Genomic DNA, 25,609 nt, shown 5'->3' on the forward strand with positions numbered 1-25,609 from the left:
GTGGCATAGCAAATTAACTTTATGCCTGCATAAAATACCATTTACTTACCCATTTATCTTAGCATTGCGCTAATGAGAAGCCAATGACGCGCTAGGGGCTTTAGCTAGCGCATCGTCATTATGGGCAAACACTTATGGGGCAACAGGCGTGTGTGTGTGTGTGTGTCTCTGCATGTGTCTCTGTGTGTGTCTGTGTGTGTGAGGAATGAAGAGCAGTGGTCTCGGTCTCATCTGATCCCCTGTGCCCCCACAGTCGAGTTGTGCTTTATTCGCTCTGATGCGGCACTGTGCAGTCACAGAGACTAAGCATTTAGTTCCCCTGCTCTCAGGCCAAACTGTTTTCTGCATGACGGGCCACATATCGCACACTCGCTCTCCCAGTCTCATTAATGTGCACTTGTTTCAAAAGATACAAAGAACTGGTAAAAAAAGGCAATTAAGCCAACTGGGCATCAGTGACGCCTAAGGTCCACCACCAGCCTGTTCTAATGGGAAAGAAAGTAGAACCATTTGATTGAAGCAACGTCAGCGTTTCGTCACTTCAAAACATACAACCAGCCCCATTATAGCTATATAGCGGACTTTTCGGTGTGCAGTGAGACTGGGGGAATAGAGAGAAGATAACGGTCTGAAATTGTCGTTTGGCTTGAGCAACGTGGCTAATTTATAATTCTCCAGGGGTCAGGCGACACTCCTTGAGTTGTGAATTTTAATGGTGTTTTTTTATAGGTCTTAATAAAGTGCTGCGAGCATTTATGCATAGCACAACATCCTTCACTCCCCTCACTTAGTGAGGCAAGGAGGGGCTGAATTTAGCCATTGTACTGCAGCATCGCTGTCCTTTTGAGCATGACACACACACAAACACACACATTATGTAACTTTAAATTCAAAAACATGAACACACACACAAATTAATGATATGAGAATGGGATTAAAAAAGGTTCTCAACCAGAAGCGCTAGTCTAAAGTCCCACACACCAGTCATTTCAAGAATGAAAAGACCATATGTTCTCTTTCTGTTTGTAGGTTGCTCTCCATGTTCATCCATCCATTCTGTTGGTATACGTACCTCTGCCATCCCTGTTCCTCTAATGGTAAGTGTCTCATGCCACCAGAAGGATTTCCCCGCAGCAGTTTCAAGCTGTAACATATTGTAACATATTGGCAGATGTGCACCCATTCTCATTTCTTGGTTGTGTTGGGGGCACTTAAAGGGGCAATCCTGGATTGGTAGATCCAGTTTGGGACCCAAATCGGTTGCAGGATGACTGCTTTGTTATTCTTCGAATCCCGGATTGCTCAATGGAAAATCTCCAATGAAAGTGCTTTTTAAGTCCAGGACTAGGCATTCCTGTCCCTGTGGCCCAGACTGTAAAGGAACGCAGTGACATTGGCTTATGGAAGTGACTCTGATGATGTCTGAATCTCTGTGTTTGACTATTGACTTCCGTATTGGATTTTAAATGTTGAGTGGCACCATTTAAAACTCAGGTCAAATGACATGGTTGGTTCTTCGTGTGTCTATCCATCAATCATTCACAGACACCGACTGAACTGTTGTGAGTTTTTAAAATTATGAATAGACATCTTATTCCCTCAAGGTTGTCTTAAAGGTCCTGCACAGTCATCCTATTTCCCAAGTAAAAATAGCCTTTGAATTACTAAAACATGACCTATAATATTTTTACGCTATTAAAATGCTCTGAATTTCAGAAATTGTACCTTTTCTCTCAACTCTAACTATCAGGAAGCCTGAAAGAACAGGCTGAGTGGGCGGGGAGCTTATATTAATGAGCTCGCCTTGACTGACAGCGCTTTGAACAGTGGCGGCTGGCCGATAGAGGGCGCTAGGGCGCCGCCCCCTTAAATAAAATTATTTTAAAAAATAAAATAAAAAATAAATAAAAATAATAATAATAATAATAAAAACATCAGTATGTCAATATTTGTGTGTTTGAAATATGGAATGCACACAGTAATATGTGTAAGATATGATAGAAAATCATATTCGCAACCTTTCCTCTGCCTGTCAAACGCCTCGTCAGCTCTGGGCGATACAGAAAGTGCCCCGAGGAGGCGGGTCTACGTAGCAGTTAAGCCAATTGCTAATTTAAGATATGAATGTATGACATAAAATGTAGCCAATCAGCGATCTTAAATCGAATCCAAGGAGGGCGATTATTTTATCGCCCCAAGCTCGCCCCTGATAAAATAAGGACCGGGCTCCAGTGGCGCCATTTTTACTAGACGACAATGGCGAGCGCAAACGTTACTCCTCCAAGACCCAACCCTAACTCGGTGAAATCTCTCCTCCAAGATCCGTTTGAGAGGAGAACTTTGTCAGAGAAAGTTCGGGTGAAAGAGCTGGGCCCAGATCAACCTGACCTCTCAATCAGACAGCAGGCTAGCGAGAAAGGGAAGCAGTATATGCGCGGCTTCTCCCGTAGCTGGTACACCAGGAAGGCTTGGCTAGCTGGGTGCACTGATGCTAATGCTTTATTTTGCTTTCCGTGCTTGCTTTTTAAAACGACGGGGTCAGATTCAGCATGGACAGGTACCGGAGTGAGGGATATGAAGCACCTATCAGAGAAGGTAAAGAAACATGAGAACACCAGGGCACACATGGACAACTCTGTAAAGCTAGCTGTATTAGGAAGGGTGAACATTGCTACGCAGCTGGATGACGGCCACAGGATTGCGGTGAGGAAACACAATGAGGAGGTGGATAAAAACAGGCACATTCTATCCAAAATTATCGATTGTGTGAAGTTCTGTGGGGCTTTTGAGTTGGCCTTGCGTGGGCACGAGGAGACTGACTCCTCGGACAACCCCGGCATTTTCCGGGGCTTAGTGGATTTTGTTGCCTCCCTCGACAGTGTGCTGGAGGAGCACCTGAAGACAGCTACCGTTTTTAAGGGCACGTCAAAGACGATACAGAACGAGCTGTTGGACTGTATGCTGTCAGTGCTTAAGGATTACATCCTGGAGGAAGTAAAGAGTGCTGATTTTATCGCCATTCAAGCTGACGAGACGACTGACGTTTCCACCCACTGCCAGTTGGTGCTTGTGATACGCTACATCGATGCTAAAAGTAACGTCCAAGAGCGTTTTTTCGAGTTCATTTTGATCGAGAACGCAACCGCCAACACCATCGCTACAGCGCTGCTGGAGAGGCTCAGCACCATACTCTCACATGGACAAAAGGCCAAACTTATTGCCCAGGCTTACGACGGAGCAAGTGTGATGAGGGGAGCCACCGGCGGAGTGCAGCGTAAAATAGTGGATGTGTACGAAAATGCGCACTACGTCCACTGCTATGCACATCAGCTGAACCTCATCATGCAGCAGGCTACTTCACGCATCCCCAGGATCGGCACTTTCTTTTCCGACCTTGCAGGATTTTCTGCTTTCTTCTCCAGGTCTCCCAAGCGAACCACCGTGCTTGACGAAGTGGTTGCGCATAGACTCCCCAGAGCCTCTACAACACGGTGGAACTTCCACAGTCGCGCTGTAAACACTGTGTACGAGTACAGGGATGACCTCCTAACGTGTTTCCAGACCATCAGAGACTCTGGGAACTTTGATGCCCCGACTGTCAGAGAGGCGGGGGGCTTTGTGAGGATGCTCGAAGACGAGGCTTTCTGTTTTTTCCTGGCACTGTTCCACAAGATCATGCCAAATGTGGACATGCTTTTCAGCCAGCTGCAGAAGAGGAACATCGACCCTGTCTTCATTAAAGCACTTGTCCAGAGGTTCACAGACAGCATGCTAACAATCAGGTAAATAACTATATTTACTATTGGCTGATAAAGATGTTGTTAGAAAGATGAATAGTTCACTTACAACAGTTTAAAAGCCTAAATGTGTCTGGTCATCAAAGTGAGTGATTATCATAGAGCCGTCACAATTATATTTGTTTTAGTATTTTAAAAGGAAAGAGAAGACACAATCAGACGTTGATAATAATGCAGGAAAGTACTACACAGTTTGTAATAATTATTCAGGTGTCCACCAGGTCAATTTCTAGAAGAGGCCTAGTTGTTATTGAAGATTAACTTTATTGCTAAGTGCACAGCAGAACAAAATGATGTTGCATCCCTCTCACAAATGTAATAGAAAAAGGCTTTAAAACGTAATAACATCAGTTAATTATGTACATCACAGGTTAAAAGCAGTTACTAGACATAGTTTGTGTGTATATACACACTATCTGTCTGTCTGTCTGTCTGTCTATATATATATATATATATATATATATATATATATATATATATATATATATATATATATATATATATATATATATATATATACAGTGGGGAAAAAAAGTATTTAGTCAGCAACTAAACTGTTGCTGCTCGTCAGATGCGCTGTCCCCACACAAAGAGGGAATTGAGGCCCTGGGTCCAAAAAATAAAGTTTAATTTGATAACTTGCAATCAGACTTCTTAACTCACTGTAATTCCCCCTCAACACACAACCAGTGACTTTTATATATATATATATATACAGTGGGGAAAAAAAGTATTTAGTCAGCAACCAATTGTGCAAGTTCTCCCACTTAAAAAGATGAGAGAGGCCTGTAATTTTCATCATAGGTTCACGTCAACTATGACAGACAAATTGAGAAAAATGTTTCCAAAAAATCACATTGTAGGATTTTTTATGAATTTATTTGCAAATTATGGTGGAAAATAAGTATTTGGTCACCTACAAACAATCAAGATTTCTGGCTCTCACAGACCTGTAACTTCTTCTTTAAGAGGCTCCTCTGTCCTCCACTCGTTACCTGTATTAATGGCACCTGTTTGTACTTGTTATCAGTATAAAAGACACCTGTCCACAACCTCAAACAGTCACACTCCAAACTCCACTATGGCCAAGACCAAAGAGCTGTCAAAGGACACCATAAACAAAATTGTAGACCTGCACCAGGCTGGGAAGACTGAATCTGCAATAGGTAAGCAGCTTGGTTTGAAGAAATCAACTGTGGGAACAATTATTAGGAAATGGAAGACATACAAGACCACTGATAATCTCCCTCGATCTGGGGCTCCACGCAAGATCTCACCCTGTGGGGTCAAAATTATGACAAGAACGGTGAGCAAAAATCCCAAAACCACACGGGGGGACCTAGTGAATGACCTGCAGAGAGCTGGGACCAAAGTAACAAAGCCTACCATCAGTAACACACTACGCCGCCAGGGACTCAAATCCTGCAGTGCAAGACGTGTACCCCTGCTTAAGCCAGTACATGTCCAGGCCCGTCTGAAGTTTGCTAGAGTGCATTTGGATGATCCAGAAGAGGATTGGGAGAATGTAATATGGTCAGATGAAACCAAAATAGAACTTTTTGGTAAAAACTCAACTCGTCGTGTTTGGAGGACAAAGAATGCTGAGTTGCATCCAAAGAACACCATACCTACTGTGAAGCATGGGGGTGGAAACATCATGTTTTGGGGCTGTTTTTCTGCAAAGGGACCAGGACGACTGATCCGTGTAAAGGAAAGAATGAATGGGGCCATGTATCGTGAGATTTTGAGTGAAAACCTCCTTCTATCAGCAAGGGCATTGAAGATGAAACGTGGCTGGGTCTTTCAGCATGACAATGATCCCAAACACACCGCCCGGGCAACGAAGGAGTGGCTTCGTAAGAAGCATTTCAAGGTCCTGGAGTGGCCTAGCCAGTCTCCAGATCTCAACCCCATAGAAAATCTTTGGAGGGAGTTGAAAGTCCATGTTGCCCAGCGACAGCCCCAAAACATCACTGCTCTAGAGGAGATCTGCATGGAGGAATGGGCCAAAATACCAGCAACAGTGTGTGAAAACCTTGTGAAGACTTACAGAAAACGTTTGATCTGTGTCATTGCCAACAAAGGGTATATAACAAAGTATTGAAAAACTTTTGTTATTGACCAAATACTTATTTTCCTCCATAATTTGCAAATAAATTCATTAAAAATCCTACAATGTGATTTTCTGGATTTTTTTTTCTCAATTTGTCTGTCATAGTTGACGTGTACCTATGATGAAAATTACAGGCCTCTCTCATCTTTTTAAGTGGGAGAACTTGCACAATTGGTGGCTGACTAAATACTTTTTTTCCCCACTGTATATATATATATATATAAAAGTCACTGGTTGTGTGTTGAGGGGGAATTACAGTGAGTTAAGAAGTCTGATTGCAAGTTATCAAATTAAACTTTATTTTTTGGACCCAGGGCCTCAATTCCCTCTTTGTGTGGGGACAGCGCATCTGACGAGCAGCAACAGCCCATCAAGCGACGGAGGATGCTGGGACCAGGAGAACAACAGAGGTTGGCTATAGAGGTAAGTTGTGATGTAATTGTCAGTGTTTCCCCCTAGAACTTTTTTCAGGCCTGGTAGTATGTAGCCAAAACCCTGAACAATCAGCACCTTGGTAATCATATACTTGAGTTGGACATAGGCATGTGTCAGTCAGGATCACTTGCATCAAAATAGCTTAATTGCAAATTAAAGCTGATGATGTATCTTTTACAGGTATGTGATACCATCCTGAGTCATGCCAAAGAGAGGTTCTCCTTCACCCAGCACCTCATCAGCGCAACACTATTGCACGGAGAGTTGTTCCCACAACACAGTGTGAAGTTCCCCGATACAGCGCTTGACACAACCGTGGAGGCGTACCCCATGTTGAACAAGGCCAAGCTCAAAACCGAACTGTCCCTCATCTATGAGAACAGTGAGTTCAAGGCTTGTAGTGGTGCAGTGCCCCTGTACCAGTTCTTCATGGAGAACAACCTTCAGAGCACTTTCACAGAGACTGCCAGCCTCCTCAAGATCCTCATCACCACACCCATGACAACTGCTGAGTCAGAAAGGTGCTTCTCTACACTGAAAAGGATCAAGACCTTCCTGAGAAACAGCATGACACAGGATCGCCTGAACGCTCTGGCCATGCTCTCCATGGAGAAGAAACTTGTCAGGGACATTCCTGACTTTAATCAAAGGGTGATTGAGAGTTTTGCCACTCAGAAGGACAGACGGGCAAAATTCCTGTACAAATAAGATGACAGACACACACACACAGAGCAGCTCTGGCCGCATGTTTCTTTGTATATAGTTGACCTTAGCATAAAAAATCCAGTTATATATGGTACTCTAGAAAGTCTTAATAGTGTCTTTGCTAATATTACTGTATATATGTTGTTTTGTATCAATTAATTGTTGCAGTTCTGGAGCACATTAACAATTAGTCACATTTAGTATGATCATAAAATACTGTATGCTATTCTTCCAGTCAAAGGTTTGAGTTCATCCACTTGATATCCATTTCTATATTATACATCCTTTTATACAGTGTAAGATTTCCTATAAACTTTATAATAATTTCATGTTATTGTCCACTTTCCACTCTGTTCTGACAGCATGCCTGTTGCGTTGCCTGTTTACTGCCAATGGTGAAAAGTTCACTTTAAATGCAAATGAAAGGCTTGGGTTTGTGTAATATGTTTTTGTGTAAGAATGCCTCAACTTTTTAATATTGGCATTAAATAATTACTGAATGTTTCACTGAGCACTGCTGTCCTGCAGTTTGTGTTAAAATATATCGCGATGGTTACAGGAGAAAAAAAAGTATGGCACAGCCCCACCGAGAATATTTTTCACCAGCCGCCACTGGCTTTGAAACACCCTTGTGGTCATTGCCAGGTAACAAGGTAAACAATGGGCCACATGTCATTCCGAGCCAAAATAGTATGCCTCAACCCATTTTCTCTGCAAAATGCTCTCATGGTCAACAGATCAGATCATGGACTGTTGGATATCAGACAAACAGCAGCAATACACAATTGCATTTCTATTGTTTTGTAACTAATTACAGAACACAGTTCACAGATACACTTCTTCACAATAATTAGTAACACCTGAGCCACATTAGAAGCTTAGACATAATGGAATGTACATGACAACATCATGCAATAAGTGTACAGGACAATTTATTGGTGCCAAAATATTGATCAACATTAACACTCATGAGAAATAAAGGTGAGAAATAATGGTGAGACATCCATTTGACATAAAAAAAAAAACATATTAGCCGTAAGCCTAATATAGGCACCCGGCCGCCTTACAGTGTGCAGGACCCATTGATGTGTACAATTTGTAACACTCGTCTCCTGTCCGAATGCTTGAAAAAAACAATACCAAATAAGTAACAAAATGTGATATCATAATTAATGACGTAAGCTTTAGGAAACCAACTACAGAGATTGATGCGGAGGTGAGTGGGAGAGGAGGGGCACCCATGTACCCCGCTTCAATCAAGCAGGCCAGTCACCCACTTGGCTTCAGTCACCCCCAAGATTGAAGTGAGAGATGAATCCAGCTATGGCCTTCTCCTTGTCAGGGCTCTGTCACTGGGCACGTGTGCACTTTTGTGAAACTTTTCAATGTTTTGTATTTAGAATTTGTGTGTGCTTGAAATGCACAACTGATGCAGATTTGAAATGAATAACTATGACTATGACAGCAGGGGCGCAACTTTGGTTTTAGAAGTGGGGGGGCCATATATATATATACAGTGGGGAGAACAAGTATTTGATACACTGCCGATTTTGCAGGTTTTCCTACTTACAAAGCATGTAGAGGTCTGTAATTTGTATCACAGGTACACTTCAACTGTGAGAGACGGAATCTAAAACAAAAATCCAGAAAATCACATTGTATGATTTTTAAGTAATTAATTTGCATTTTATTGCATGACATAAGTATTTGATACATCAGAAAAGCAGAACTTAATATTTGGTACAGAAACCTTTGTTTGCAATTACAGAGATCATACGTTTCCTGTAGGTCTTGACCAGGTTTGCACACACTGCAGCAGGGATTTAGGCCCACTCCTCCATACAGACCTTCTCCAGATCCTTCAGGTTTCGGGGCTGTCGCTGGGCAATACGGACTTTCAGCTCCCTCCAAAGATGTTATATTGGGTTCAGGTCTGGAGACTGGCTAGGCCACTCCAGGACCTTGAGATGCTTCTTACGGAGCCACTCCTTAGTTGCCCTGGCTTTGTGTTTTGGGTCGTTGTCATGCTGGAAGACCCAGCCACGACCCATCTTCAATGCTCTTACTGAGGGAAGGAGGTTGTTGGCCAAGATCTCGCGATACATGGCCCCATCCATCCTCCCCTCAATACAGTGCAGTCGTCCTGTCCCCTTTGCAGAAAAGCATCCCCAGAGAATGTTGTTTCCACCTCCATGCTTCACGGTTGGGATGGTGTTCTTGGGATTGTACTCATCCTTCTTCTTCCTCCAAACACGGCGAGTGGAGTTTAGACCAAAAAGCTCTATTTTTGTCTCATCAGACCACATGACCTTCTCCCATTCCTCCTCTGGATCATCCAGATGGTCATTGGCAAACTTCAGACGGGCCTGGACATGCTTGAGCTGGGGGACCTCGCGTGCGCTGCAGGATTTTAATCCATGACGGCGTAGTGTGTTACTAATGGTTTTCTTTGAGACTGTGGTCCCAGCTCTCTTCAGCCAAGACCTCAGAAAACAATTTGTAGACCCTGACTTACAGTATGTTGGGTCGTTCTTCACAGGCTTCAAAGCATATCCCTGTTCTTTTCCTTATGAAAGCTGATTTTTTATCACAGCATTCCTACTGCGGTGGTTGCCTGGGAAGCCCCCCCTCCCCCCAACAACTGTAAGCTGTGTGCTGGCAGTTATAAGACTCAATGTAAGGGGGCTTAGGGATGGGAGAACAAAAACCAAATAGTGACTATCAGGTGTGTTACAGAAAATATACTGTTCACAAGTTAAAGCAGCCACAGCCACAGTTGCATTATCTAACGTTACCCCCACGATCCCCCCAAAATGTTGGCTACCGTGTCAGACTCATCAAACTCTGATACTTACATTATGGGCAGCACTTGCAAGATCCACTGTCAGTAATCATACAGCATCTGTCTTCATGATTAGCTTCCTGGCAAGACCCATCTAATGTTCTCCCCAATTGATAAAGCAACTTCACTCGAAATGTGCACTGCACACATGTGACATGATCGTAATTTCTGGTGCAGCCTGTCCACCCAAAATTAAAAGCAGCCACTGCTGTCGGATGTCTTCATTCTTCCGAAAATAGTGTAAGGTTAATTTTACACTATGGCATCCAGTCACAACACAGAATGCTTTTGCTGGCATGCTGGTAAGTAGCTTGCTAACTAACAGTCACACCACAGATGAAAGGTTACCAGTATCTTTGGTCGTACGTTCTGCTTGAGATACAGTGGGGAAAAAAAGTATTTAGTCAGTCACCAATTGTGCAAGTTCTCCCACTTAAAAAGATGAGAGAGGCCTGTAATTTTCATCATAGGTACACGTCAACTATGACAGACAAATTGAGAGAAAAAAAATCCAGAAAATCACATTGTAGGATTTTTAATTAATTTATTTGCAAATTATGGTGGAAAATAAGTATTTGGTCACCTACAAACAAGCAAGATTTCTGGCTCTCACAGACCTGTAACTTCTTCTTTAAGAGGCTCCTCTGTCCTCCACTCGTTACCTGTATTAATGGCACCTGTTTGAACTTGTTATTAGTATAAAAGACACCTGTCCACAACCTCAAACAGTCACACTCCAAACTCCACTATGGCCAAGACCAAAGAGCTGTCAAAGGACACCATAAACAAAATTGTAGACCTGCACCAGGCTGGGAAGACTGAATCTGCAATAGGTAAGCAGCTTGGTTTGAAGAAATCAACTGTGGGAGCAATTATTAGGAAATGGAAGACATACAAGACCACTGATAATCTCCCTCAATCTGGGGCTCCACGCAAGATCTCAGCCCGTGGGGTCAAAATGATCACAAGAACGGTGTGCAAAAATCCCAGAACCACACGGGGGGACCTAGTGAATGACCTGCAGAGAGCTGGGACCAAAGTAACAAAGCCTACCATCAGTAACACACTACGCCGCCAGGGACCCAAATCCTGCAGTGCCAGACGTGTCCCCCTGCTTAAGCCAGTATATGTCCAGGCCCATCTGAAGTTTGCTAGAGTGCATTTGGATGATCGAGAAGAGGATTGGGAGAATGTCATATGGTCAGATGAAACCAAAATATAACTTTTTGGTAAAAACTCAACTCGTCGTGTTTGGAGGACAAAGAATGCTGAGTTGCATCCAAAGAACACCATACCTACTGTGAAGCATGGGGGTGGAAACATCATGCTTTGGGGCTGTTTTTCTGCAAAAGGACCAGGACGACTGATCCGTGTAAAGGAAAGAAGGAATGGGGCCATGTATCGTGAGATTTTGAGTGAAAACCTCCTTCCATCAGCAAGGGCATTGAAGATGAAACGTGGCTGGGTCTTTCAGCATGACAATGATCCCAAACACACCGCCCGGGCAACGAAGGAGTGGCTTCGTAAGAAGCATTTCAAGGTCCTGGAGTGGCCTATCCAGTCTCCAGATCTCAACCCCATAGAAAATCTTTGGAGGGAGTTGAAAGTCCGTGTTGCCCAGCGACAGCCCCAAAACATCACTGCTCTAGAGGAGATCTGCATGGAGGAATGGGCCAAAATACCAGCAACAGTGTGTGAAAACCTTGTGAAGACTTACAGAAAACGTTTGACCTGTGTCATTGCCAACAAAGGGTATATAACAAAGTATTGAGAAACTTTTGTTATTGACCAAATACTTATTTTCCACCATAATTTGCAAATAAATTCATAAAAAATCCTACAATGTGATTTTCTGGATTTTTTTTCCTCATTTTGTCTGTCATAGTTGACGTGTACCTATGATGAAAATTACAGGCCTCTCTCATCTTTTTAAGTGGGAGAACTTGCACAATTGGTGGCTGACTAAATACTTTTTTTCCCCACTGTAGATACTAGTAGCTAGTTTATGATTTGTAAACTAAGCCAAAGCAAGGTGTAGGTACACATGTGATGACAGTTTTAAGGCAGTACATATTTAAATTAGTTAAGATGATAAGATGTTGTATAAAGCCAGAAGTAAATCCTTGGTAATGCCTGCCTCCTGAATCCAAATGTTTGACAATGGGCGAAGGGGACCAGTAACTTTATGATCAAACTTTACCAATGTACCAGCTACAGTCATTGTTCATACTTGGTTCACCTACTTTGAACTGGTATTATCCAAATATAATCACATTTGACGAAATACATTATTTTCACTGTTTGGGACTTTTAACACTCAGGGTCAGAATTCAAACAGAAAACCCACATATTTGTTTAAGCATTTATTAGATGACTAGAAAAATAGATGACCATACGACTAGAAAATGGATGACAATACAGAAGGCCTTGGTTGGCTCTGCTAATTCAGGGGAGCTCACTGCCAGAGCAATGTGTCAATTATTACCATTATTATTTAACTACAGGCATTGAGCGAGATATAACCCCCTGACAGGAACAAAAAGCAGAACCAAATAGGTGGAGGCTGGGGTAATAGTGGGCTAGCAGAAAACAGACAATGCAGCAGCAATAATAAGCAGCAAAGAAAAGCCAATTGCATAGCAGAGGATGTGTGTACAGAAATCAAATCAAAGTTTATTACACAGATTTTATTTTTACATTAAGCAAACGCTCTTAACCAGAGTGACTTAAAGGAGCAATTAGGGTTAAGTGCCCTGCTCAAAGGCACATTGACAGAGTTTTCACCTAGTCAGCTCGGGGATTCGAACCAGCAACCTGGCGCTATGCTACCTGGCACAGCTGCAGCCAAATGCTTGTGTTTCTAGCTCCAACAGTGCACTAATAATGCCTAGCAATACAAAACAATACGCACATAATTCAAAAAGTAAAAAGAAAGAAATTAAGATATATCAGAATGATATCAGAACGAGTCCAGAATAGTGTGTGTGTGTGTATGGACAGTATATGAATAGAACAGGTGTGTACAGCAGTAGTTATATAGGATGAGCCATCACTAGAATACAGTATATACATATAAAGTGGGTAAAACAGTATGTAAACATTAATAATATAAATGTATTAAATTTCTAAAGCGCTTTTCATTACAGAATAATCTCAAAGTGCATAAATAAAAACAAAATAGAAAAACAAAAAAATGCACATAACTAGACAGGGCAACTGACATAAAGAACACAGCTGACGCTATAAGGGACAAGGACACCAAGGAGCACAGCTATCAACAGAAAGCTTTCCTTAAGAGAAAGGTCTTTAGGCCTGTTTTAAAGGAACCCAGAGTCTGTAATGCCTTCAGAAGGTCCGGGAGGGCATTCCAGAGGCTGGGGACGGTCGAGCTGAAAGCCTTATTCCCTCAAGAGCGGAGCTAGGTCCTGGGGGTGTGGGGGAGCAGGCTATCGCTTGACCTGAGTGGGGTTATGAAGGGAGAGCAGTTCTTTGAAATAAGGAAGGTCATTGCCATGAATACACTGGAAAGCCAGCAGGACGGTTTTGAATTCAATCCAGAATGAGACGGGAAGCCAGTGCAGAGTTGCCAGGATGGGGTTGATGTGATGGTGTTTCCGCACTCTCATCAGGATCCTGGCAGCGCTTTACTGGATGTATTGGAGCTTCTGGAGACTCCTGCCAGGGATCCGATGAAGAGTGTGTTGCAGTAGTCCAGCCATGAGGAGATAAAGGCAGGGACAAGCTTCTCTGCATCAGACTGAGTGAGGGCGGGACGGAGTTTGGAAATGTTCTTGAGGTGATAGAATGACGATTTACACAGTTGTTTGATGTGGCTGTCAAAGGTCAGGGAGGAATCGAGCTTTACTCCCAGATTGAAAACTGAGAGAGGGATGTTCTGTCATGCAATGGTGAGGTGTGTTATTGGTGAGTGCTGGACCTGGTAGGGGGTGCCAACAAGTAGGGCCTCGGTTTTGTTGCTGTTCAGTTGAAGGACGTTTTGCTTCATCCATGCCCTTATCTCCTCAAGGAAGGTTTTCAGACGGGCACATGAATCAGGGGGACTTGGGGCAGTTTTTACATACAGCTGGGTGTCATCAGCATAGCAGTGGAATGAGATTCCATGCTGGCTAATGACACGACCGAGGGGGAGCATGTACAGGATGAAGAGGATGGGTCCAACAACAGATCCTTGTGGTACACCGCAAGAGACGTGGTAGGTCCGGGACCTGGACCTACCAAATGACACATACTCAGTCCTGTCTGAGAGGTAAGAGTGGAACCAACTCAGAGCTGGTTCAGACAGTCTGATGGTGTCCCGGAGGCGTTCCAGGAGGATGAGGTGGTGAACACAACAGTGTCTAACGCTGCACTCAAGTCCAGGAGGATCAGGAGACAGGGGGAGCATGCATCAGCCGCCATCAGTAGGTCATTGGTGACCCTGAGTAGGGCCGTTTCAGTGCTGTGGGCCGGCCAGATACCAGACTGGAAGTTCTCAAATAGGTTGTTCTGATTGAGATGGTCCTGGAGCTGTACAGCAACAACTTTTTTCCAACACCTTGGTGAGGAAGGGGAGGTTCGATATTGGCCTGTAATTGGCCAGCACTTTCAGGTCCAGGGTGGGCTTCTTCAGAAGGGTCTGATGACAGCGGTCTTAAATGCAGGTGGGACACTGCCAGATTGGAGGGGGTGGATTAAACATCTGGGTCATCAGAGGGCTGAGTGCATGGGTGCATGATTTGAGCAGGACTGTTGGAATATGATCCAAGGTACAGGAGGAGGTTTTCATTATGGACATAGTTTTCTCAATACCTCCCTGTGTGACTTCAAGGAAGTAGGAGAGAGGCTGAGGTGGCGTTGGTGGATGGTTGAGGGCGGGTGGAGACAGAGTAGTAGAGCTAGAGATGAGAGATCTGATGTTGCTGACCTTTTGTTTAAAAAAAGTAAATGAAGTTGTTAAACTGCTCGTCCTTTGTCTCGATCTGGGACTGGGGTTTCAAAATATGGTTTATGGTGGAAAACGGGTGCTTTGATTTTCCAGGATTTTTATTGATGAGGTTGGAGTAGAACGTCGACCGTGCCTTTTTAAAGGCCTTGGAATAGGGCCTTTGGTGCTCTTGAAGGGACAGTTTGTGGATGATGTGGCCTGAGTTTCTGAGACGCCACTCCAGGATGCGTCCAGTGGATTTCATGTTTCTCCATTTTGGAGTAAACCAGGGAGCTGAGTGAGCGAATGTAATATCCCATGTTCTTAAGGGGGCATGGAGGTAAAGCACACTGCTCAGGGATTTGTTGTAGAACTCCACAGTTTCATCCACTGACGAGAAAACTGGAAGTATTCAATTATGGAATTATTGACAGGGCATCAGTCTCTAAGGTGCAGGTGGTAACAGTGACCAAGGTTCAGGGCAGGGTACTGGGCAGAGGCCGGCTAGTGGTAACTGTTCAACCTGTAAAAGGCTAAGGCAACATACACTACCGGTCAAAAGTTTTAGAAAACCTACTCATTCAAGGGTTTTTCTTTATTTTTACTATTTTCTACATTGTAGAATAATAGTGAAGACATGAAAACTATGAAATAACAAATATGGAATCATGTAGTAACCAAAAAAGTGTTAAACAAATCAAAAAATATTTTATATTTGAGATTCTTCAAATAGCCACCCTTTGCCTTGATGAAAGCTTTGCACACCCTTGGCATTCTCTCAACCAGCTTCATGAGGTAGTCACCTGGAATGTATTTCAATTAACAGGTGTGCCTTCTTAAAAGTTAATTTCTGGAATTTGTTTATGCGTTTGAGCCAATCAGTTGTGTTGTGACAAGGTAGAGGGGGTATAAAGAAGATAGCCATATTTGGTAAAAGACCAAGTCCATATTACAGCAAGAACAGCTCAAATAAGCAAAGAGAAACAACAGCCCATCATTACTTTAAGACTTGAAGGTCAGTCAATACGGAACATTTCAAGAACTTTGAAAGTTTCTTCAAGTGCAGCCGCAAAAACCATCAAGCGCTATGATGAAACCGGCTCTCATGAGGACCGCCACAGGAATGGAAGACCCAGAGTTACCTCTGCTGCAGAGGATAAGTTCATTAGAGTTACCAGCCTTAGAAATTGCAGCCCAAATAAATGCTTCACAGAGTTCAAGTAACAGACACATCTCAACATCAACTGTTCTGAGGAGACTGTGTGATTCAGGCCTTCATGGTCGAATTGCTGCAAAGAAACCACTACTAAAGGACACCAATAATAAGAAGAGACTTGCTTGGGCCAAGAAACACGAGCAATGGACATTAGACAGGTGGACATTTGTCCTTTGGTCTGGAGTCCAAATTGGAGATTTATGGTTCCAACCTCCTTGTCTTTATGAGACGCGGTGTGGGTGAACGGATGATCTCTGCATGTGTATTTCCCACTGTAAAACAGGAGGAGGTGTAATGGTGTGGGGGTGCTTTGCTGGTGACACTGTCTGTAATTTGTTTAGAATTCAAGGCACACTTAACCAGCATGGCTTCCACAGCATTCTGCACCGATATGCCATCCCATCTGGTTTGGGTTTAGTGGGACTATCCTGTGTTTTTCAACAGGACAATGACCCAACACACCTCCAGGCTGTGTAAGGGCTATTTTACCAAGAAGGAGAGTGATGGAGTGCAGCATCAGGTATTGTAAAACTTTTGACCGGTAGCGTATGGAATTGTTTTAAGATGGTCATACCATGGATCATTTAGCTATTTTATTTATAATTTTAGGACCCCTTCATGTATAAAAAAGGTCTACTATAGCCCATAGAAACGCACTAAATAACACAGACATGTAAAAAAAGACAGTAAAATAAATTATCATAAGGAATAATGTTTTGAAGTGTCTGTCTTATATCTAGGAGATCTTCAGTATTCACATCTAGGAGATATAAGAAAGCTCAGGAAATATTTTAGTTTTTTGGACACCGACAGACATGGAAGTTCTGCTTCTAGTTCCTAAGCAACTTTGCCGTATTTAGTTTTTTTTGTGTGTTATTTCTTACATTATTAGCCCAGAATGTTTTTTGTGTTATTACGTACAGACGGAAATAACTTTTGGGTATCAGAGCAACGGTAACTCACCAGCATTACGTCCAGAAATATGACTTTCCCGAATTGGATCCTTTGTTCGTACCCCCCAGGGCAATTGAACTTATTCCAGAGGCCGCTCCAAGATGCTGCCTGTGGAGAAGAGGTATTCGGAGTAGACTTCTAGTCTGACTCAGGAGGCGTGCACACCATCCACCGCTTCTGAGTATATTACTCGCTAATGTTCAGTCCCTGGAAAAAGTAGACGAGCTCAGGGCGAGGATCTCCTTCCATAGAGACATCAGGGACTGTAACATACTCTGTTTCACGGAATCATGGCTCTCTCCGGATTTACTGTTTTCGCCAATACAGCCAGCTGGGTTCTCAGTGCATCGAATAAGACAGGAATAAAGAACTCTCCAGGAAGAGGAAAGGCGGTGGTGTATGTTTCATGATTAACTACTCATGGTTTGATCGTGATAACGTACAGGAACTCAAGTCCTTTTGTTCACCCGACCTAGAATACCTCAAAATCAAATGCCTACCGTATTACCTCTCAAGAGAATTCTCTTCGGTTATAGTCACAGCTGTGTATATTCCCCCTCAAGCCAATACCACAACGGCCCTCAAGGAACTACACTGGACTTTGTGCAAACTGGAAACCACATATCCTGAGGCTGCATTTATTGTAGCTGGGGATTTTAACAAAGCAAATATGAGAAAAACGCTACCAGAATTCTATCAACATATTGCCTGTAGTACTCGCGCTTCAAAAACTCTCAACCGTTGCTACTCTCCCTTCCGGGATGGCTACAGGGCCCTCCCCCGCCCTCCCTTTGGCAAATCAGATCACAACTCCATTCTGCTCCTCCCTTCCGATAGGCAGAAACTCAAACAGGAAGTACCCATGCTAAGGTCTAATCAATGCTGGTCTGACCAATCGGAATGCATGCTTCAAGATTGTTTTGATCAGGCGGACTGGGATATGTTCCGGGTTGCCTCTGAGAATAACGTTGACGTAGACACGGACACAGTGAATGAGTTAATCAGAAGGTGTATAGGGGATGTTGTTCTCACTGTGACTATTAAAACCTACCCAAACCAAAAACCATAGATAGATGGCAGCATTCGCGCAATACTAAAAGTGCAAACCACAGCATTTAACCACGGCAAGGTGACTGGGAATATGGTTGACTACAAACAGTGTAGTTATTCCCTCCGTAATGCAATCAAATAGGCATAACGTCAATACAGAGACAAAGTGGAGTCAGAATTCAACGGCTAAGACACGAGACGTATGTGGCAGGGTTTACAGACAATCACGGATTACCAAGGGAAAACCAGCCACGTCACGGACACTGACGTCTTGCTCCCGGACAAGCGAAACACCTTCTTCATCCGCATTGAGGATAACACAGTGCCACCGACGCTGCCCGCTCCCAAGGACTGTGGTTTCTCATTCTCCGTGGCCGACGTGAGTAAGACATTTAAGCGAGTTAACCCTCACAAGGCTGTCGGCACAGAAGGCATCCCTACCCGCGTCCTCACAGTATGCACAGACCAGCTGGCTGGAGTGTTTACGGACATATTCAATCTCTCCCTATCCCAGTCTGCTGTCCACCATTGTTCCTGTACCCAAGAAAGCAAAGGTAACTGAACTAAATGACTATCGCCCCGTAGCACTCACTTCTGTCATCATGAAGTCCTTTGAGAGGCTAGTTAAGGATCATATCACCTCCACCTTACCTGACACGCTAGACCCACTTCAATTTGCTTACCGCCCCAACAGATCCACAGATGATGCAATCGCCATCGCACTGCACACTGCCCTATCCCATCTGGACAAGAGGAATACCTATGTAAGAATGTTGTTAATTGACTATAGCTCAGCCCTCAACACCATAGTACCCTCCAAGCTCATCATTAAGCTCGGGGCCCTGGGTCTGAACCCTGACCTGTGCAATTGGGACCTGGACTTCCTGACGGGCCGCCCCCAGGTGGTGAAGGTAGGAAACAACACCTCCACTACGCTGATTCTCAACACAGGGGCCCCACAAGGGTGCGGGCTCAGCCCCCTCCTGTACTCCCTGTTCACGTACACCTCCAACTCAATTATCAAGTTTGCAGACGACACAACAGTATTAGGCCTGATTACCAACAATGACGAGACAGCCTACAGGGAGCAGGTGAGGGTGCTGGCGGAGTAGTGCCAGGAAAATAACTTCTCCCTCAACATCAACAAAACGAAGGAGCTGATTGTGGACTTCCGGAGACAGCAGAGGGAGCACGCCCCTATCCACATCGACCGGACTGCAGTGGAGAAGGTGAAAAACGTCAAGTTCCTCTGCGTACACATCACTGGCAATCTGAAATGGTCCACCCACACAGACAATGTGGCGAAGAAGGTGCAACAGCGCCTCTTCAACCTCAGGAGAAAGTTGGCTTGGCCCCTAAGACACTCACAAACTTTTACAGATGCACAATTGAGAGCATCCTGTCTGGATGTATCAACGCCTGGTATGGCAACTGTACCACCCGCAACAGCAGGGCTCTCCAGGGGTGGTGTGGTCTGCCCAACGCATCCCTGGGGGCACACTGCCTGCCGTCCAGGACATCTACAGCACCCGATGTCACAGGAAGGCCAAAAAGATCATGAAGGACATCAACCACCCAATCCATGGCCTGTTCACCCCGCTATCATCCAGAAGGCGAGGGGTGCATGACGCCCCTGCTTGCCCTCTAGGACATTGTTTCTTCCTGTGCCCAAATAAAATAGATATCCTCGGCTTTAAAATGTCTGAAAAGTAAACAAAGTCGGTATTCCAGGCGATTTGTCATTGCCAATCTCGATTAGCTCAACTCTCAGCTCCATGCATTGTTAAACTGTCCCAGCAGTCTGAGGCGCTGGTCCCTTGGGTTTCGACTGTGACAGATTGAAGGTGTCAGGAGTGTGGATGGGGGGACTCACTGAATACTGAGGCGGGAGCCAGTCTGCAAATCTCAAGTCCCCCACCGCTCCTATCAAAACCCTAAAGGGCCCCAACAGCCCCACAATTGACCAAGAGGGGGAGGGAGAGAGATCCAACATGAGTTGCCCTCTGTCCCCAGGGTGGGCTCTGTCCACAAGGCTCACTGGAAAGCGGTACTCATCTCATCCAGCAGAAAGCTGAATCTCCATGCACCATTGAGGATTTCTTAGACGACAGAGCTGTCTGCTCATTGGTCTGGAGATGGATGACAGTTTTTGGTCTCTAATGGACTAATGGTGGTTATGTGTTAGACTGGCATGCCAATAGGGTTTGGAATGGGGGTTTTCCCTAGTTGTGGTAGAATTAAGATTATATAGGAATGACATAAACATGATTTTGTACAATGGATTAAAGTGAGCTAAAATAAATACATCTCTGCTTTTTTATTGTTGAGTGCTCAAACTCCTCGAATTAGTCCTTTTGGAAGATTTTCTTGGTAAGGCCTTCTTATGACTTTGTTCTTCTCAACTTTGAGAAGCTGAAGTAATACAACAAAGGGCTGTGCTATTGGATACATTTTCTTGTTAGATGTCCCCAACGAATAAAATGACTGACACACTCGTAATGATACCTTTACTGTCACCTTATAGAAAACAAACATATAAAACATGTTCTAACCTATACCTTATCAAGAAACAAAAAGAGCAGGTGCAAAATTATTAGCTGTAGTCATCAGAGGTAGGCCTACTTGTTACTTATCATACCTTTCATTGAGATATTTCCTCCGTGAAGTGGCAAAATAAAGCAAAATCCATTCTTGTTATAGCGTTAATTTTATATATTATTTTCACTGAAAAAGTTCATTCAGCATTACAGCCTTCTCTGAGTTCTCATAGGGCAATTATTCAACATCCAAATGAACGCTAAAAAAAGTATGGATAGCAATTTCCCATGTGTGAATGTTAGATCAGAAATGCACAAAGATCAATGCCACAAGTCGATCAGTGTAATTGACTATGAAATATCCCCTTTATGCCTCTGTGGTCGCATCTGGCTCAGTGATTCATTTTGTTTAGCCACTCCAATGTAGCAATCAAAACAAATTAGCATGACAATTTTATCTCTGAAAAGCCTCACAGACCAAAGTTGTTTAAATTCATTTCAATGAGAACTAGACAGTGGTCTTTTCAAAATGGCTACCGCACTCTCACACTTGACCTTCCATTGTTCTCAGAGTAAGTACCTCCGTGAAAGTCCATATCTGCAATCATTTTATATCACCATGCCCCAAAGCTTGTAATAGATGCTGGGTTAGAAATACAACCACTAAGCAGGATAAAAAGATAATGAGAAAATTCAAGTGTAGCCGATGTGGAATGGCTTGCTAGTTAGCTGTGTGCGCTAATAGCGTCAAATCGGTGACGTCACCCGCTCTGAGACCAAGAAGTAGTTGTTACCCTTGCTCTGCAAGTTGTTACCTTTTGCGACAGGTAATGCTGCTTAGAGTGCTGAGGTATTGTTGGGAAGAGGAGATTGCTGGTTTGAGCACAGTGAGGGACGGACAGAATCTACCCTGTTACACAGGTATAGATTGATTTATCGAAACCCCAGTGTTGGCCAACACCATTAAAAAGCCTGACATGTTTTCGGTTGTTTATTGTGTGGGCTTTGCCGAAAAAACATAAATATTATTTGGATGGTATCTTCCTTCCATATGCATGTTCTGGGTCATTGAGGCCGGTTGTTGCTTCTGATCCACCTCGGGTCAGTTGGAGTTATCTGGACTGAGCCGTGAGATGATGATGAGCACCATCACGAATCCCTTCAGGAGATTCACTGTCATGAAAAGAGATTTTGTCTGATCGCTGTGGTATAGAGAGGAAGTCACTGAGTGGGTCTGAGCCATCCCGGTGTTGCCGTAGCAGGGGAGAGAGGAGAGACGGCCATGATATCAACAGGGGTTGCTGGGTAATTGAGACCGCAGGGAGTCCATTTTGTGTCTAAGAAGATTTAATCGTCCTTCCACACCATGTCATCAAAGCATCTGCAGTCCATGGCACTCTCTTTTTATCAGCTCACCCTCTCCCCAGTGGGATCCAGACACTGACAGGGTCAGATCATTACCAAAGAGGAAGAGATAGCGGCTTTGGGTTTTGACATGGTGGTGACAACTTTTAGTGGCAGATTTAGTGGCAACTTTTCAAGGTGAGACAGACATTTCTGCTGATTATCACACACAAATCTGTAAGATCTATTACAAAAAAGGTACTACGTAGAACCATAAAGGTTTTTTTGGCTGTCCCTGTAGGAGAACCCTTTCTGGTTCAATGTAGAACTATTTTAACTAAAGAGGTTTCTCCTACATAGGGACAGCCGAAGACTGTTATGATCTCAGTTCATCATCATCCATCTGTCCATCATTCGACTCCATTTCCCGACAGTGAGCCATGATCATTGCAAGGATGTGTAGAAACATATAAAGGCCCCACATCGGGTTAGCTTTGTTTCATCACTTACAGCACCCTGCCTCAAATATGTTTATTCCGAATTACATTAGAATTCCTCCATACTCCATACATTTCACTCTCTCTGGCATCTCTCTCTCTCTTTCTCTCTCTCTCTCTATCTCTCTCGCTCTCTCTCTCTCTCCCTCTTCCCGCTATCTTTGTCTGTCCGTCTTTCCGTCTTTCCGTCTTTCCGTCTGTCCGTCCGTACGTCTGTCTGTCTGTCCTACTCAGACTTTTTAAATGCTTGCTCTTAGAAAAGAAACAAAAATTGGCAGTCGCGATAAGTGGTTCCTTTTTGGTTCCATGTAGAACCCTTTTTGGTTCCAGGCAGAACCCTTTTGGGTCACATGTAGAACCCTCTGTAGAAAGGGCTCTACATGGAACCCAAAAGAGTTCTACCTGGAATCAAAGGTTCTTGAAATTGTTATCCTATGGGGACAGCCGAATAACCCTTTTAGGTTCTAGATAGCCATTTATTTCTAAGAGTGTACATGCAAAATGTACCCTTGCCAGCATGAGAACCTCATTACGCTCTTGTGTTCTTCATGTTATTTTTCTGCTCTTGAATCAAATTTATGTTGAACAAAAACAAAAGCTAAGAGGTGTGTGCACGTGCGTGCGTGCACATATGAGTGCATGCCTGCACGTGTGTCCGTGTGTGCGAGAGAGAGACAGAATATGTGATTCATTAATTGAGTGAGTGAGTTTGACTGAAAGTGAGTTTGAAAGAGTGCACACTTACAGACCCTAATAAAATATTAGTGGGACAAGCAATTTGCAACTAAGCCAAGCTCTCACATAAAATGGAGGACATTTACATTAATGAGTGAAGCACAGAGGCCATATAGTAATGAACTCTTAACTCCAGTAACAACCTGGACTCAGGGGTAGACATAACAAAATAAACTTAAATCCGGGATACTCTAATTAGTTTGATATGTTACGTTTAGTATGTTATGTATTAATTTGTGGATGTCCATCATCCATTTCATATGATAGAATTACAATTCTCTCTTTCTCTCCCCTCTCTTTATACCTCGCCCTCTCTCCCTCTCCCTTGTTCTCTCTCTCCCCCCTGTGTCTCGGTGAAAAGCGTGTAGCTCATTAGCGTGCTTGCCGCACTCCCGTCAGTCCGTCCTTCACATCTCGCTGCACTCCTAAGAAGTAATTTATGCCTCCCCATCTCCATATGGTTTCATCACCATTCTACAACAGCAGCCCCGGTGCTCATATTTTTTTTTTTTAACAAAATAAAACAAAAACCTCTGAGGCTGTCAACTTTGTAAAAATGGCATTATCTCGTGTAATGATGCAGCACTTTGATAGCAGAAGAAGAAGAGAAAGCGCGTAATAAAGCAGGTCGCGTCTGGAATCTTGTAAATGCGAGATAATAAAATGACTATTTGTCATTCATGGGAGTGAATGGGATATCAGTGGATAATCTTGACTGGGTTCTGCCTGCTGCTCACATGTTATTGCAGGGGTCTGGGTTTTTAAGTTGCTACTGTGGTGGCACTAAAAGGTCTATAGATATGTGTTGTGTTTGTGCTTGTTATTTACATTTACATTTTACATTTTAGTCATTTAGCAGACGCTCTTATCCAGAGCGACTTACAGTTAGTGAGTGCATACATAAATATTTTTAATATATATATGTTATAATTTTTTTCATACTGGCCCCCCGTTATTGTTATTGATTTGGAGCAATGTGAGGGTGTGCTACATGTGTATCATTTGTTGATACATTGTTGTCTAGATCAGTACAATGAGATATTTGCATACCTTAATTAATGATTTTCTATCATTTACAAATGTAATGTGATTTGTATGGTTTAGTATATTTTCTGTATTTCAATTATTAGTCTACCTTTCACATGAGTTTGAGGAAACCCGGTATATAATATCTATATACTACAACGACAGCAGTAAATAGGCTATATCATAAAGACATTCCCTTAACCATGATAAATGATGACAGTTGGCTCCCTCTTTATGCCATTCAAAATGAGTGTGTGTGTGTGTGCGCTTGTGTGGGTTTGCGTGTGCATGTGTGTGTTTCCGTGTGCATGTGAGTGAGAGACAGAGAGAGATGAGTGGTGAAGAAAAGACAAAGAAAATCAGAGGGTGATAGAAAAAGATATAGGACTGACAACAAAAAGTGAAAATTAATGATATATTGTATGTCATTCCGAACCTCTCCATCACCAGCACCAATCAGCTGTGTTGTTGTCAACATGGAGGAAACAGAGGTGTCTGTTCTGTCACTGAGAGAGGCAGATAGTTCAGACTAATTGCAGCAGTAGGAAATCGCTGTCAGTCCTCTGTTTATGTGTAACCCACTTTACGCAAACTACGCAAATGCAGTGACAGAGCGTTGTTTTCTACATATTATATGTAGGTTCAAATTCTGTGATGGACCATATATGACGCTCTGTCGCTCTGTTTGCTTAGGGTGTGCATAAGGAGGAATAGGCATCATTAATCAGATACATGTCTGCTGCATTCGAGCAGACTGTGTGTCTCTTACTTTCTCTTCGTCTCGCTCTCTCACTCATTCACTCACTCACACACACACACAGACACCCATCCGTCATTGTTTTATTTGACGTGAATACAGCTTTATCTATAACTACAGGCTGTTATCTAACTGTATGTCCAGAATTAAAATTCTAAAAGTTGGCCCACTCTCCAAATATATGGCTCTGGGCTATAAGGGTCTAGAGTTTTTCCTGGGCAGGTCACAAGGTCAGGTCAAACTCCGGGCCCTTCTCTTAAATAGCTCTAAAGTGAAGGGAGAGGTGGTGTAACTAGTGAGAGGCCTCCTACCTTATCCTTTTAGCTGTGGACCAAATAGGCCTTCAGAGTGGGAGGCCAAACATCCTTAGACAAGGACAGGACATTGGACAGGACAGAGAGGGGGAGGGAGCGAGGGCAACAGGACAGGCAGAGAGACTATGAGAGAGAGAGAGAGAGAGTGAGAGAGAGAGCAAGAGAGACCAACCGAGAGAGAGAGAGAGATGAAGAGGAGAGAGAGAGGGGAGAAAGACCGAGAGAGGGGAGAGAGAGAGTCCGAGAGAGGGGAGAAAGACCGAGAGAGGGGAGAGAGAGAGTCCGAGAGAGGGGAGAGAGACCGAGAGAGGGGACCAAGACCGAGAGAGGGGAGAGAGAGAGAGACCAAGAGAGGAGAAAGAG

This window comes from Coregonus lavaretus (assembly GCF_964263955.1).
Source record: "Coregonus lavaretus genome assembly, chromosome: 22".
Classification (NCBI taxonomy): domain Eukaryota; kingdom Metazoa; phylum Chordata; class Actinopteri; order Salmoniformes; family Salmonidae; genus Coregonus; species Coregonus lavaretus.